We start from the raw sequence: 15,618 nt of genomic DNA, 5'->3' as shown, positions 1-15,618 counted from the left end.
ATCTTGATACTTACAGGACAATGATTAGCACACTACCTTTGATACTTTTTGTAGGACAATGATTCAGCTCAAACCCAACCCCTTTCTAACTATATATTACTCTTCCTACACACTTGACACTGAGAGACACTGTCCTTCAGTGTTACTCCTCTGAAGATGCCTGCCACAGCTGCTGGCGAAATGTCAGGAAAGAAAATACCAAGACCATGGTCACACAGCCCGGATAACCTACAAGAGTCTAATTTTTACTGAAGAAAACTAACTGCTGGATGTTCACATTTAATATAAAGAGAGACTTTCCTGCGTCAGATATTTCTTAGCATCCTTTTAATATGATCTGGTATGAATACAAAGTTCTGTAGAGATTTCCCCCGTAATCGTGGATTTCTTAAATAACCTGGAATTGTATTAATATAGTTCTAAGTTGGCTTGGATTTATTTATTTATTAGTCCTTAATACTATTCTGTATTCTTTCACTGAAGGTTCTTTTAAAGACATCTCATGACTCTTAGGGGTCTTTCAGAGGGACTGTACAATATCCATAAATACGTGCTGTTTATAAATAGCTATTTCTGGAACAGGATTGCTTGTTCAAACGTGGCATTAAGGTTATCCAAACATGTTTTATATCCCTTTCTTCTTCCTATTCTGGCCATACATTGACTAATGTTGATGTTGATTAGATGACCATATGTTCTACATTTAAATCAAGAAAGTAATAAAATAGGTCTGTTAAATTATTAAAGAATTTTAAACAGCCAATTGACTATCTTTTAACTAACAAATCAATTACATTAATAAAGACCTTTTTTGAGTTACTGAAGGAAGGGTGCAAACGTATTATTTTATACACAACAGCATTTCTTTGATTTTTAGTTTATCATTCCTGTGACTTCGACCCAAATCTTTTAAAATTCTGCTTCACTCGTCTGTTTCTTTATTTACACACATTCTCAATATGATTTGTGCATCAACAAAACCACATTATACTATATATACATACATACATATATATATACATATATATATGTATGTATATGTATATATATGTATATATATGTGTATGTGTATGTATGTATGTATGTATGTATAAGTGATGTGTGTTGTGAGGATAGATACAGCAGAAATCAGTCTACATAACTAGTGCTGAAAAGTGGAGAACCAAAACTAAGCCCATTCTAGCACCTCCTCCCTGAGCTGAAGTAAGGGGGGGGAGGGGGGTTTGCTGTGCCTAGAAAAAAGGGAGGACTGATCAGCTTCACTAGGGTGCCCTCAGATGCTGTCTCAAGGGGGCAGGGGCAAGTGTGGCCACTTAAGTAGCCAATGCCTGCCTCTGCACTCCTTCTTTGTTCTTGGCTGACGAAATGTGAAGCATCTGCTCCTGGCAGGCAGCACCATACCCCCACTCTCACACACACAACCCTGATGAGAAGGCAAAGCCACTGCTCAAGGTGCCTCCTGAGTATCCCTAAGGGAGAGAAGCAGTGTGTCTCTGTGACTTGTATGTGGGGAAAATGTGGGTTAACAAATACTTCCTGCTTCCAGGTAACATTGAACCTGGGGAAAAGAATCTTTGTGGAAATGGCTTTTGTTATATACCCTGGCTTGTTTTTAATGGCTTGTTTGGTTCTGTTTTATTCTTTTAGTTGTAAGCTAACTCAAGCAGGTGATATATTCATTTTCTAAATAACTAAAATCTCCTGATAATCTGGAATACCTGCCAGCTAGTAGGAACAAGGAGAACTTTACTTTTGCTGTTTAGGTGCAGCTACGGAGAATGAAATGGCTCACACAGAGAGAGTGCTCAAAGCCAGATAAATGGTGTTAACAGTTGGGAGATAATGGAAACACTGTGGGCAGAAATCCAATCTGGATGCTCCTGTTTCTTTGGAAAGGTCATCTAACTTTTCTGGTTGGATGACATCCCCATTCGCCACATATCTACTGAGTTAATGCTTGATGTCTCTCCTGCTATATGGGAAAATGAAACTAGACAGTGAGGTACCTGGATAATGATGAGATTGGGAGTTTGCTGTCTTCCAACCACTGCTGAATGCCAAAAATGATCCCATTCAGATTCAGTGCATTTGCTAAATGTATGAATGGGTATCGTTCAAGATGGATCTTGACAGGTTAATTTCTGGCCACATAACCCTACTCCGCAGATGGTACTTAATTTTCAGACTGGAGGTAAAAACTAGAAAAATAGTACACATTGTTAAGCAGCAAAAAAAGAGGTATTTTCCTTGAGCTGAGGAGCAAATACAAAATGGAAGGTCTATCCTATAGAAAGGAATGTTCTCAAAATGGCTTCAGGGAAACTATTTCAAGAGAAAGAGGGAGGGAAACCCTAAAGAATATTTATTATAAAAACCATGTGTATAATAGGCAGCCAATGCAAAGAATAGGTTTTCCCTTGATATGTATCTAGCTATTAAAGTCTGACTTCTGTCTGGAAATTCTATTTTATTATGTAATATATTTTGGAGCAAATCTGCACCTATGGAGCCAAGACACAAGTGCCATAATAAATGGAATTTTCATCACTGCAAAACCAATGTTGTAATTTTCAACTGCCTTAAATAAATCATCACAGAACTTGGGGGCGGGAGAGTTTTATTTTTAAATGTTATGATATATTTTAGTGCTGAACCAGTTCACTGCCATTCCATGTATTTTGCTCCATGCATGGATAGTTGCAAATGCCTAACAACACATAAATGACCAGCTAGACTGACCTCTAATTTTTTTTTTTAATCAAAGCACTGGAATAATGTTTGTATCCATCTTTCAGCAATCTGAGTGCACATATTTCTCTGGACCAAGGCACTTGTTTATTTTTTACAATGCAATACCTGTGTCTGAACGCAGACAATACAATACCTTAGTCTGATAATGGTGCAGAGGGAAAAGCAATTTTATTTCACTTGAAGATCCCTATGCATTTTGCATTAGGCTTCGTGAGAGAATCTACAATATATACAAAAAAGATAATTAAAAAATATTTCAATACCAAGCATAAATATTACAGAAGACTAAAAACCAAAACCAAACAATTGTTATAAAAACATGAACTGAGTATGATAAAACTATTTTACAGGAGCCATGCAAATACTTTGTCTTATCCAAAGTGGTTGAGGGTCTTTCATATAACAGGGCTACATATATTCAGACTGAGATGCTTGCACATGGTTGCCAAGACACAAGCCCATACAAAAATGACATAAACGTAACATCCAGATTGAAATAAATGTCCCTTAGTTGGACATTAAAAGTATGACCAGCTTGTAGGACAACTGTCTCTTAGAGTGTTCTCACCCCAATAAGCCTGTGGAACTGATGGCCGGTGTACTGCAAGAGTTACAATTACAGCCCATTCCTGACCTTTTGGTAGACTTTTTCTGCCTATCCTGGAACTGAAGAATTTCCCCATGGAAAGGCTGCCACTGGGATGGAAGGAAGAAAAACTGAAGACAGGGAGACACATAAAGGTAGGTTGGCTGGTGGATGGGAAGGACAGAAAGAAGCAGGCAAAAGGGAGAAGCTAAAGGGCTTTCAGGGAAGGGAAAGATGAAATAGTGGGGAAGGGAAAAGGAAATTCCCTATAGAAATCCTTGAGGATCCCCTGCTTGTATTTCTATATTAAGAAGAGAATCTTAATGCTATATTATGGATAATTTTCAAATACTATGCTGTAATCATCATTCCACTTGCCAAATTAGAAAGGCTTCTTTGTACACTGGTAAAGCCATCACATATGATTGCGTAAAGAATATTTAGGAAGCTAATATTATGAAATAAAAATTTAAATGTCATAATGTATTTATAGCAACAAATATAAATGTACACTTTTGAATTGCTGATTATTTTGATCTGAATATCTGATAGATATTTTCCAAATTCTATCTACTGCTACAAGGAAAGAAAAATGGGAAAGAATAACTTGTAATGAGAAACTCAAATATAAATAATTCTGGGCCCTGGTCAAATTTTCTAGACATACTCTGCTAAATGTGGTAGGCATATTGAATCCACAATACCAGTGCCAATGAATTACATTTTTAACACAAAATAAAGAATACTTTAACTTGACACTTTGTCTAATTATTTTTAGCTGCTGATTCTGCCTAAAGTGTGCTAGCTTCAACATGTCAAAATATAGTCCTGAATGATGATTCTTAGCAAAAGGTTTCCCTAAAGTTAAAGGTTATCAATTAATTTTTAAAACATTTTTGTTTGTTTATTAAAGAGGCTGTTTTAGAAGAGTTTATTTTCAAGCAAAAAATTGAGCACGAAGGAGAAGGGAGCATTTTCTGTTACAGTCCCAAGAATGTGGAACTTCCTGCCTACAGAAATCTACTGAGAATGTAAATCCACCTGATTCCAAATCTGTTGTCTTTTAGCCATCTGGCATTTTTTTTTAATTTAACCAAGACTTTTGTTAAGATATTTATCCTATACTGTTTTTTTTTTTTAAATCTCTGTTAGTTTCTCTGTTGTGCTTAATGCCAGTGTTAAATTTGAATATTGGCCTGTTTTACCTCTGCTCATTTTGGTAATTTATTTCTTTATTTAATTTGAAGGGTGATGCAGCTTTCATTTATTCTATCTGCCTTCTTTTCTCTTAGTGCCATTCTATTAAATATTTTACTGTTTTTTTAATGGAATGCTGGTTTTTTATTTCTTTAATCTGTTGTTTTAAGTGATACTGCCACCATGGAAAGATCTGGGCTTAACTCCACACTGCTCCTTGTTCTTTCTCCTTCCCAGCAAATCTGTAAAGAAGAGGACCTTCTTCTATATTGGTCTCAGACGTAACCCTCCAGTTTATGTTCTCTTCTCCTCCAGGATCCATAGCCAACCTTGCAGTTTCTTACTGGGCCTAGCTGCTATGGCTGCCTCTGGGTTGCCTGTTGAGGCTGGCTTGCAGCACATTCCTGAGATCTAAGGGTGAAAGCCCTTAGGAGGCCAGGAAGGCGCCATGATGGTGTCCGGGCCCCCTGCGCCAGCATCCAGGCAACTAACACTGGTGTTAATGGTCCAAACAATGGTGGGCAGGCCCAGACACCAGTTGTGGTGGCTGCCGTGGCAGCACCACCCCGGGACACCAACTGGGCCTTCTGGCGGCATCCAAACACCATCAAAGGCTGCGCCAGCATCCCAGGAGGCATTCCCGGGGAGTTACAGCGTCCTGGGAGGCATTCCTCGGGCATTCTGGCACCAGTCTGGGGGAGGAGTCACCTTTAGGAGGCCTCCAAAGCCCTTTCAGGCCAGGAACGCCCCTTTTTATTTTTGCTGAGATACCCCACCTTTTAGGTTTTTAAATCCGGGAGGAGATTTCGATGGGGCCGAAAACTCCTTTGGAGGCAGCACAGCCGCTTGCCCTCCAAAGACCGGCACAGGCATTCCTCTCAGGAATGCACTGTTGGGCTTCTCCTTCTGTTTTTTTCTACATCAGCTCACCTCTTCTGAGGCTCAGCATAGCACAGAGACCTTCCCTGTGGCCAGGTAAGGGGTTAGCAGTCTACTGGTTCTCCAAGGGGGTAGCCTCTTAGGGGTTCAGCCTCTGAAATTATCCATCCTTTCAACTTCAATGTCCTATAATGCTCAATCATGAAATCACACATTAGCAGTTTCTGCACTAGAAGTAAACTTCCCTGGATGGGCAATAGAATCAGGATGAACAAAAGGGAAATGCTTCTTTACTCAATTGGTAATTAAATTGTGAAATTCACTGTCTGTGGGTATAGTCTAACCTCGATGTTATCAAGGCATGTACCATGCTGGCAAGATCTTTTCCCCCAGGAGTGGCTATGCCATAGTGACTAAATGGAACAGTAAACCTTTAAGTACCAGTGCCTCTATGCCATGCTTGTTGGCCCTCCCGAGGAATAAGCTGACCACTGTGTGAAACAGCATTCTGGTCTAGATGGGCTAGATGGACCACTGTCTGATCCAGCAGACCTCTTGCATTCTTATGGGGAAAGCCTGTTCAACTAGTTTAAAGAATACAATTAGCAGTGGTTATTACATTAGAGTCTAATTTTTAACCTATAGCAATATTACCATATTCTGACAGTTGGAAACACTTCTCAAGTCAGAAGTCTCCTGTTTGTTCAGCTGGAAGATGTTCTCCTCAGCCAACCAACAACATTAACCAGGCAATTAAAAATAAAGACAAACTGTGAGAATTATAGGCATCATCAACTTCCAGCACACCTTTCCTACTAATGAACCAGCTGTGTCAACCCTCTGGGAAATATAATGTCTTTATGATCCCATTCAATTACTATAGATATAGCAGTCCCCAAAGCAAAGTATTTAAAGACATTAACAGTGCAGTCCTGAGCAGAGTTACACCCTTCTAAGCCCATTGGCCTCAATGGAGGTAGAAGGTTGTGACTACTTAGGGTTGCACCATTAGTGACACAGTTCAGCTGTGCATCGGTAACCATTTATATTTTCTGAATGTTAAATATTCTGTCATATGAAACTCATCTATTATTCCTTGCCCAAGCTCTTCATAGTCTGTCACCTAACCCTGCAGGAACAGCCATCTTTATTTGTTTAATTTTTTTATCTCACCTGGTCTTCCAAAGAACTCGAGGTGGGTAATGATCAGGAGTGAAAGTAAGAGGGTATAGGCCTGTACATAGTAGTAGTAAGAAAGTGGCCAGAGTGGCTCCTCCTATTTTCTGCTTCAAGGTTCCCTTTCCAAGGAAGACAGTATCGGCAAGAAATTTAAGTTACTTTCACCTTGGATTACATATTAGAGTCAAAAACAAATTACAATTAGTGATGGCTGAACTCAACATGTTTTAGAATCAGCTAATTATGAGCCATCTCACAGTATGCTGGGGGGGGTGGGAGGAGAGAAACTTGCCTTTTTCTGAGAGTTGTCTTCCAGCCTACAATGTGTTGGAAGTGAAGGACTTTGCGCTGTCTCTTAACCTCAGACTCCAGAGGGGGGCAAGACTAGTGAGTCAGAGAGATAGAGGGGCAAGACAATGGGCCATCCTTTCTCTACTGCTCTGACCGATCCCTTTGAAATGTAGATTGCTATTCTTAGGGAAACTTCCTTCCTGTTTCTTCCCCACCTCCTCACACGCACTGGCACTCTTCTCCATCTTGCCACCATAAGGGAAGGACGCATGTCCTGGATCTCCCTCCATCCTAGTTAGTTAGACTAGATAGGCAACTATACTTGCTCCTATCCAGAAATGGATTTCCTACAATAAATGAAGTATATTAATTAAATAGACAAAAGTCTCCTAGCAATTTTGTGTCAAGAAATGCAAGTCATTGCATATCAGGAACTGAAAGGTCAGGAACACATTGCATCCTGGGAGACTGCCTTAAGCTGGTTTTGAACAGGTGTTAACCATAAGCTGATGCAAGAAGGTGAAATGGGTGCAATGACTAAGCAAGATGACACAGCAGAATGCTGATTGGTTCCTGAGGACTGAGAAATGTATATATGTCTTTTACTATGTAACTGTGTGTGGAGAGATTTGGTGGAGTGTCAAGAGTGTATGAGATAGCTGAAATCTATGCACTGTAAATAAACTAACACTGGCTTTTTGTAGCTTGGTAGTTCTGGATTGTTTCCTGGGGACTCAACTAAACCGCTAGCTCCTCGTGACATTTTGTTCCTGGCACACACAGAGGATTGGATGGGCTTCTCTGCGCACAACAGCCTTTGTGCACTCTGCTAATTTAACAGGGATTTGGGCATAACAAAGCCATCACAATCCAACACAATGTTGGTGCATACACTGCAGATTATCTGCTGTGCATGTGCCCTGCTGCTCGTCCTTCCCAGGAAATTGCAGTATTCATCTGCCACTGGCAAAGCTACACCACCACACAGCACCACACAAATTGAAACCATTTCTGAATTATCCTATAATTTCTGAAATGTGCATTATATTTTTTCCCCTTCATGTGTATGAGTTCATGCATTTAGACCGAATGCTGGTTACGTTTTCTTCTCAGTATCTGCTTTCAATAGCAGTTCTATGGGTGTGCTAAAGTAGGAAAAATATCAGATCACATGCCAATGGAATTTCTGTGTTCCCCACAAAGTTCAATAGCCAACGGCTATCAAGTTACAGCTCTCAATGTTTAAACTTTTCTCACCAAGCCATCTGCATTTTTGTGATACTTTGTGATATTTTAATCTTTTATTTCCATGAATTTTAAGCAGTGTCACTATCGTTTTTATTTTATTTATATTTAAGATAAACAAAAGAGTGAGGATGATTTATGAAGATTTAAAACTAGAAAACCAACAGTTGCACTGTGACTGTGAAAGAATGCAAAGACATTATAGGGAGAAATGAATAATACTGAATTAAAGGATCTGAATTCGCTGAAATCTGTATTGATAGCCAGAGAAAGCAGATACAATTGCTCAGAATCAGGAAACAGAGGTGTAGTGTAGTAGGGATGGGCTAATGGGATAATGATGAATCAAGGTTCAAATAGAATTCTTTAATAGAGTAAATATAAAGAATTCCAACTGCAATACTTTACAAAAAGTGGTAACAGTAGGGAACATTTGGATCTCACCATTATTCTGGCACTTGTCAGTTTTCATTCTCCAAGTAATGCAAGGCAGCAAGGAAAGAGAATCATGCAGCAGACATGTCTGATAGGGAAGTTGTCTTCCAGCCAGAACACACACACACACACACTTGGGAGACCCCCCAGGTTTGCAGAACAATACATGGGGGGAGGGGAAGGTAAATCCTCCCCAAAAGAAAAGCACATGTGCAGACAACACACTTATCTCTCAGTGTAGTCTCAGCAGCAATAGAGGAGGCCAGAAGCCATGCTGGGCTCACTGCTATTGATGTTGGGGGGTTGGAAGCCACACTGGGCTCGCCAGTGGCAGCTGTGATGGAGAAGGGGTTTTGGGAGAAGCAGTGGGCCCATTGGTAAAGGCCAGGAGCCATACTGGACTCACCAGCATCAATGACAGTGAGGGGGACAGGGAGCATGGAAGCCAGCTGAGCTCATTGGAGGTAACTACACGGGTGGAGGGATTTTATGAACTGCTGTGGGCCCTGCAATGAAGGCTAGGAGCCACACCGCACTCTCCAGCATTGATGTTGGGGGGGTTGGGGGGGGAGCATGGCAGGCTTTGCAGCGGAGGCCAGAAGCAGCACTGGGGTCACCAGCAGCTGCGACAGTGTGGAGGCGGGAGCTGCAACACTTGTGGGGGGGATCTCTTCACCCTCTTTGCTTCAATTTAAATTTAATTTAATTTAAAGCGGGAGCCTCCATGGGCCGCTGGCAGTGATCGTGTGGGGTTAAAGAGGGGGAAGGGATTCCCCCACAAGTATTGCAGGTCCCCATTTGTGTACTCTTATAGTCAACTCAGCCAAATGTGAGGATACTTAAATCTAGTTACTGGAGCTGTGAACAGACGGGACATATCTCGCTACAAGCCTGAAAAATGACCCAGCTTTGCAGAAAAACTGAAATCTAAAAAAGTACATTGGGGGGAGGGAGTAAAACCCGAAATGATCAAAGGAGAGATAGATAGATAGATAGATGATAGATAGATAGATAGATAGATAGATAGATAGATAGATAGATAGATAGATAGATAGATAGATAGATAGATAGATAGTTGCCAGAAAGTACCAACATGGGCTAATTCAAATTGAAACAGCAGCAGTAGCATCTGTTACCTAAAGGGTTTCCCTTCTCTGGGCTCTTTCCTGTGTGGCCAATGCTAAATTATCTCCCTTGGATTGTAGAATCTAACAGGAGTCTGTGACACTTTGAAAACCAACAAAATTAATTCCAGTATAATCTTTTGTGTGTCAGACCTCAGTTCATCAGATGTCTGAGGTATGTTTGATAAAGTGATCTCTAACTCATGGAAATTTACGCTGGAATACATCTTGTTAACCTTTTTAGTGCTGTTGGTCTCCTGTTTTATTCCACTGCAGCAGACTAACATGGCTACCCATCTGGAATTATCCCTTGGACTGTGATGCTGTTGGCCCAGTGCCCAACAGAAGACTCGGGGGGGGGGGGAGAGTTCCCATATGGTATTAGATACTTTGTGTTTTTGTTGTACTTGAGGAGATGCAAAGTATTAATTTCTAGTTTGTGGGAGATTTCTTTTGTCAAAATTTGAGGTCCTCCCTTGTCTGGTAATTGGCACTGCTAAGGCTAATTAAAACACATACAGAGAAGCAGGCAAAATTGGTAAACCCAATTAACCCCATTCAGCTTGGACAAGTCCTTTCTGCAATGAGGTCACAATATCCGCGGGATCAAAGCCTTCTCTGATAATTTTAACCCACCATGTCATGCACTATTCCCTTGAAAGACCTTAATCCCCTTCTTTTGCTCTCTCCCCCCCCCCAGTTTCCTACTCTAGTCTACATCCAGTTTATTATTCTATTTCTAGCAAGAAGGAAGGAAAGAATTTGATGGATTAAATGTTCCATGGAAAAATATTATCTTGTGCTCTGGATTGCTGAGTTTCTACATGTTAGAGGCATATAAACTTCCATTGGACCCATACAGGGTTCCACAGCATAATTACTGATGATTTTATACTAGTTCTCCCCACCCCCACCCCCCTGAGAAAAGTAAATTTTCTGTGGTTTTCTTCCAATGCATACTTGAATATATTTTATAGTACTGCCATACAGTCGCTGTCCTATAGCATTAACAGGCTGCCTCTGGAATGGATGGGTATTTAAAAAATACATTTCTAAATGTTTCAGAATTTGTTTCAACTTAAATCTGCTCAATGTTTTGATACCATAGTTGTACAGAAAATGGCCAGAAGCTAGTCTAGTCCATGAAACTTTATTAGGAAATGGGGTCACTTGTCTATCTTTTTTTGGGGGGGTTGCCCACTTTTCTGTTGAATAGTAACAATTTACTATTTCTTTACTCTGACGATGGACAGTCTTCCCGATATGGCTAGAAATGTAGGGGACTTGTAGCCATTAAAAACACTGTATTGCTATCCTAGGGGTGCAGCCCTGTCCAAACAGCTCCTTTCAATCAGTTCCAGCTATATCAAATCTAACGTCCTTGTGAACATTTGGGAATGTTTCCAAAGTGAAGGAAGTAATATGAATATGCCATGAATTCAGGCCAGAATCCACCCAGTCTGGAATGTTTATTTTTAATTAGGAGTTCATGATGGGCAACACAAGAAAAAGTCAGTGTGGCATAATGATCAGAATAGTGGACAGAGACAGCTTAGCTTCAAATCCCCAATCAGCTGTGAAACTCACTGGGTAGACTTGAAGTAGACATCACTCAGCTTAATCTACTTCATAAGGTCCTTGTAAGGACAAAATGTGTGGGGGATCTAGTTTATGCAGCCTTGAACAGCATGGAGGAAGGGTAAGATTAGATCTGAGGGAACTGAAGGTATTATATTTGGTCACATTATGAGAAAATAAGACTCATTGGAAAAGACAATAACGCTAGGAAAAGTTGAAGGCAGCAGGAAAAGACGAGGAATCAGCATGAGATGAATTGATTCAATAAAGGAAGCCACGTCCCTCAGTTTGCAGACCTGAGCAAGGCTATTAATGATAGAACATTCTGGAGATCATTAATTTATAGTATTGCTATAAGTCAGAAGCAACTTGACAGCAAACACAAGTGAATGGTAGCATAGAAAGGAGCCTGCAACTTACATGCAGTGAAGCTGGGAGAGGAGCAGACTAGCTATAGGGAGCACTCTCACGGCGATCTGCAGGTGAGTTGGCCTCAGTTTCCATAAACAACCCCTTAATTAAATTCTGTGATCCACTTAAGGTTTGAATAATCTACAGAACACATTCACTTCAGAGACAGCTTAGTTTGTATTTGGCTTAGATGTTACACAAGTTACATTCTTTAAGATCTTAGTTCACAAACTTAGTTATGTTCCCCATAACTCCTATAGAAGTAGTTTCACAGACTCAAGATTCACTTCAGAGACAGCTTAGTTTGTATTTGGCTTAGATGTTACACAAGTTACATTCTTTAAGATCTTAGTTCACAAACTTAGTTATGTTCCCCATAACTCCTATAGAAGTAGTTTCACAGACTCAAGATTCACTTCAGAGACAGCTTAGTTTGTATTTGGCTTAGATGTTACACAAGTTACATTCTTTAAGATCTTAGTTCACAAACTTAGTTATGTTCCCCATAACTCCTATAGAAGTAGTTTCACAGACTCAAGATTCACTTCAGAGACAGCTTAGTTTGTATTTGGCTTAGATGTTACACAAGTTACATTCTTTAAGATCTTAGTTCACAAACTGAATTGTGTTCCCCAGAACTCCTATAGAAGTAGTTTCACAGACTCAAGATTCACTTCAGAGACAGCTTGGTTCTGTCTTCTACCGTATTTGCTACCCCTTCCAATTTAGTATCATCTGCAAATTTAATAAGCATCCCCTCTATCCCTTCATCCAAATCATTTATAAAGATGTTGGACAACACAGGGCCCAGCACAGATCCCTGAGGAACTCCACTAGTCACTTCTCTCCAAGTGGATGAGGAACCATTAACTAGCACTCTTTGGGTACGATCTGTCAACCAGTTGCAGATCCACCTAACAATACTGGGATCTAAACCACATTTTCCCAATTTGTCAACTAGAATACTATGTGGAACCTTATCAAAAGCCTTGTCCTGCGACCCCCGGAACCCTGGGTGTCGCTGGACTTGGCTGGGCTCCCCCACCCTCCCGGCCGGGGGGGAACCACGGGAGGGGGGGTCCGAGAGGCCGCCGCGAGCAGCGGCGGGGGTTGGGTCGGTGGCGGAGCGGGCGAGCGGCGCGGGGGGGAGCGGGGCCCCGGGGGAGCAGCCCAGCCCAGGCGGTGACTCACCGGGCTTCCCGGGCTCCTCCGCAGGCGGAAAAGTGGCGGGAAAGCGGCGGTGACGCTGGAGGCGGAGAGGGGCGGCAGCGAGGAGGAGCGGAGGGGGCGGAGGCCCGCAGGACAGCTGATGGGCAGCCGCGCCCACCAGGGAAAGGGGCGGGGATGCACAGCCCCGGCACGGGCGGGGCCGAGGGAGAGGCAAGAAGCCCTGAGGGGTGGCAGCTGAGGGGGGGGGGAAGAGACCGGGAAGGGTGGAGGGCAGCACCGGGGGGAGGAGGATATAAGGGTGGAGGAAGCAGAGGCTGAGGAGGAGTACGAGAAGCCTGTTGGGTCGACTGGGTGGGCGGCACAGTGATCCTGGCTTCTTCTGAGGGGGAGTACAGCTCAGACTCGCCCTCATAATGGTCTGAGGCCGAGGAAGCTCCTCTGCCCCGACCTCCTCCTCTACAGGCGGGAGGCGTCACAAGTCCAGGGGGGGTCGAGCGCCCCACAAGCCTTACTGAAATCTAGATAAACTATGTCTACAGCATTTCCCTGATCCAGCAAGGTAGTAACTTTCTCAAAAAAGGAGATAAGGTTAGTCTGACATGACTTATTCTTGAGAAACCCATGCTGGCTCTTAGTGATCAGATCCATCCTTTCTAAATGCTCAAGGACGGACTATTTGATGATTTGTTCAAAAACTTTTCCTGGTATAGAAGTCAAGCTGATGGTCAGTAGTTACCCGGATCCTCCTTTTCCCCCTTCTTGAAGATGGGGACAACATTTGCCCACCTCCAATCTTCTGGCACCTCACCTGTTTGCCAAGACTTTTCAAAAATAATGGACAGAGGTTCAGAATTTTTTTTCATGTATGCACTGTTTCCCCTCTGCTTGGTGTTAAAAACGTTTTGCAATTGCTTAATCTCCATGTTTTCTACAACCAGAATGTTTCCTTTTTCTCCATTTCAAGGACGACTTCTCTTGAGTTGTGGACATGTTTGAAATGCTGTTCACTGCTCCACCCCTCCATTATGCATACCCACTGTGTTGCCTATCTTTCTTCCCCCTCCCCTCCCCTCTCCTCCAGCCAACCATTTCCCAAATTTTAATTTTGTTTAATTTAATGCATTTATACTATCAAAGGAACATTGGAGCATTAGAATAATCCTCCCTGTTGTTGCATTTGAAATTGAGTTATTTGCACAGGATTCAGATGTTTGTATTTCCTATGTGTGGATATTGTTGCTTATTGCAGTTCACAGGAAACATAACTACCGGAAGGCTTTAAGTTTTTTATCAGACTGTGAAGGGGTGGAAATTTGGCACACCATAAATTCATAATGTATTTGCCATATGCTGTTGCATGGTGGATCACAGTTCAGGCATCAATTTTGAGTACCAATTCAGAAAAGGAACTTGGTGAGATGGCAACCAATCACAGCACACCATTGCTAGAGCACATGCGCAAAAACAAAAAAGGGGGGAAAGGGGGAGCATCCTGCGCACCTGCCACATCACACATGATGCCACACTCCCCAAGAGAGAAATTTGTTCTTTTTTAGGAAAGTGCAAACAGGGTAAAACGTTCTTGAGAAAACAGAAAGCGCTTCAAGTTGGTAGAAAATTATTCCATTGCCTGTGAGATGCCTCTTTACTGGGACCTTCTTGAAGAATTTTAGAGGAGAATACAAAAAGATATGGATGATTTTAATTGCATTATTGTAAAGTAGTCCAGATATATGCCCAACTATATGCTTGTTAAAGATTAAAGAATTAAAATATAAAACAACAGCTATTCTTGTTCAAATTGAAATTGCAGAAGAACTACTACAGGCACTATATATGATCACACTCAAAGACATACAAGTCCTTTTGTTCTGAAACCCACATGAAAGAAGATAGCATCCCACTTCACTGTGGTTTTCCACTACACCCTCTCATATGGTAGATCTTGCAAGGATTTGTAGCTATCATATTTATATCTTGGTCTTTCTCCAAAGAGATTAGATGGCCCTTCCTTCTGCGTATTGTTTTCACAACAACCCTATAGGATGCATTAAGCTGAGAGAGAATGACTGACCCAGGGTAACCAAATTAATTTCAGGGGATGAAGAATTTGAACCTGGCTTCTCAGGTTCTAGTCCAACACCATAGCAGCTCCCATATTTACCTGATAGCAGAGGGTTTATATAAGGTAAGAGCCTCCTTGTCCTAAAGAATTAGAAATATTTCTCCCTTCTTCCCATAAAGAATAAGAGACAATCAACTGTTTGCAAGGGATCTCTCTACACAGTTGCTCAACTTTTGACTCATGTAGAACACAGCCCATCAGCCAAATATTGTGGCCTCAGCTACCAGGTGTTTGTCAATCCTCTCCCAACCCCCCAATCCCAGACAGGCAGGGTTATCAATCTCCTATAACTGATCAGCTGTGTCCATCTTGCTGGGTGCCAACAACTTATTCAAAATGCTTTATTTAGCCCGTACATGTTGCTATGATGTTGTTAGCTGTGTAAACAACAGTAGTGTGACATCTAGTGAGAAATTACAACCATTGCAAGCATATTTAAAACATCAACTAGAAAAATTAAAAAGAGGATGCTCAGATGATACAATCAGCAGGGATGCACATTAAACAAACTCTGCAACTTAACCATAATAACTAATATCAGAAAGATAGCATGCATTGATTTTTAAAGATAATATTAATGATTATGAATAAGTTGATTTTTAACTAAATATTCTAAATTAGTACAGCAAGATTCTCATGCCTACTTC

At 41.4% G+C, this 15,618-nt stretch overlaps 1 protein-coding gene across 1 annotated transcript in view; it reads right to left on the bottom strand.

The window, feature by feature from the left end:
• COL11A1 (collagen type XI alpha 1 chain) overlaps window positions 1–6,153 on the bottom strand; it is a 440,246-nt gene extending 434,093 nt beyond the window's left edge. The window contains exon 1 of the mRNA XM_056844241.1: window positions 6,147–6,153. The gene's annotated coding sequence lies outside the window, so the exon portion shown is untranslated. The remainder of the gene's footprint in view (window positions 1–6,146) is intronic.
• Between the last annotated feature and the right edge of the window lie 9,465 nt (window positions 6,154–15,618).

This window comes from Euleptes europaea, chromosome 2, assembly GCF_029931775.1.
Source record: "Euleptes europaea isolate rEulEur1 chromosome 2, rEulEur1.hap1, whole genome shotgun sequence".
NCBI classification, from domain to species: Eukaryota; Metazoa; Chordata; class Lepidosauria; order Squamata; family Sphaerodactylidae; genus Euleptes; species Euleptes europaea.
This window is presented reverse-complemented; position numbering and strand designations above follow the sequence as displayed.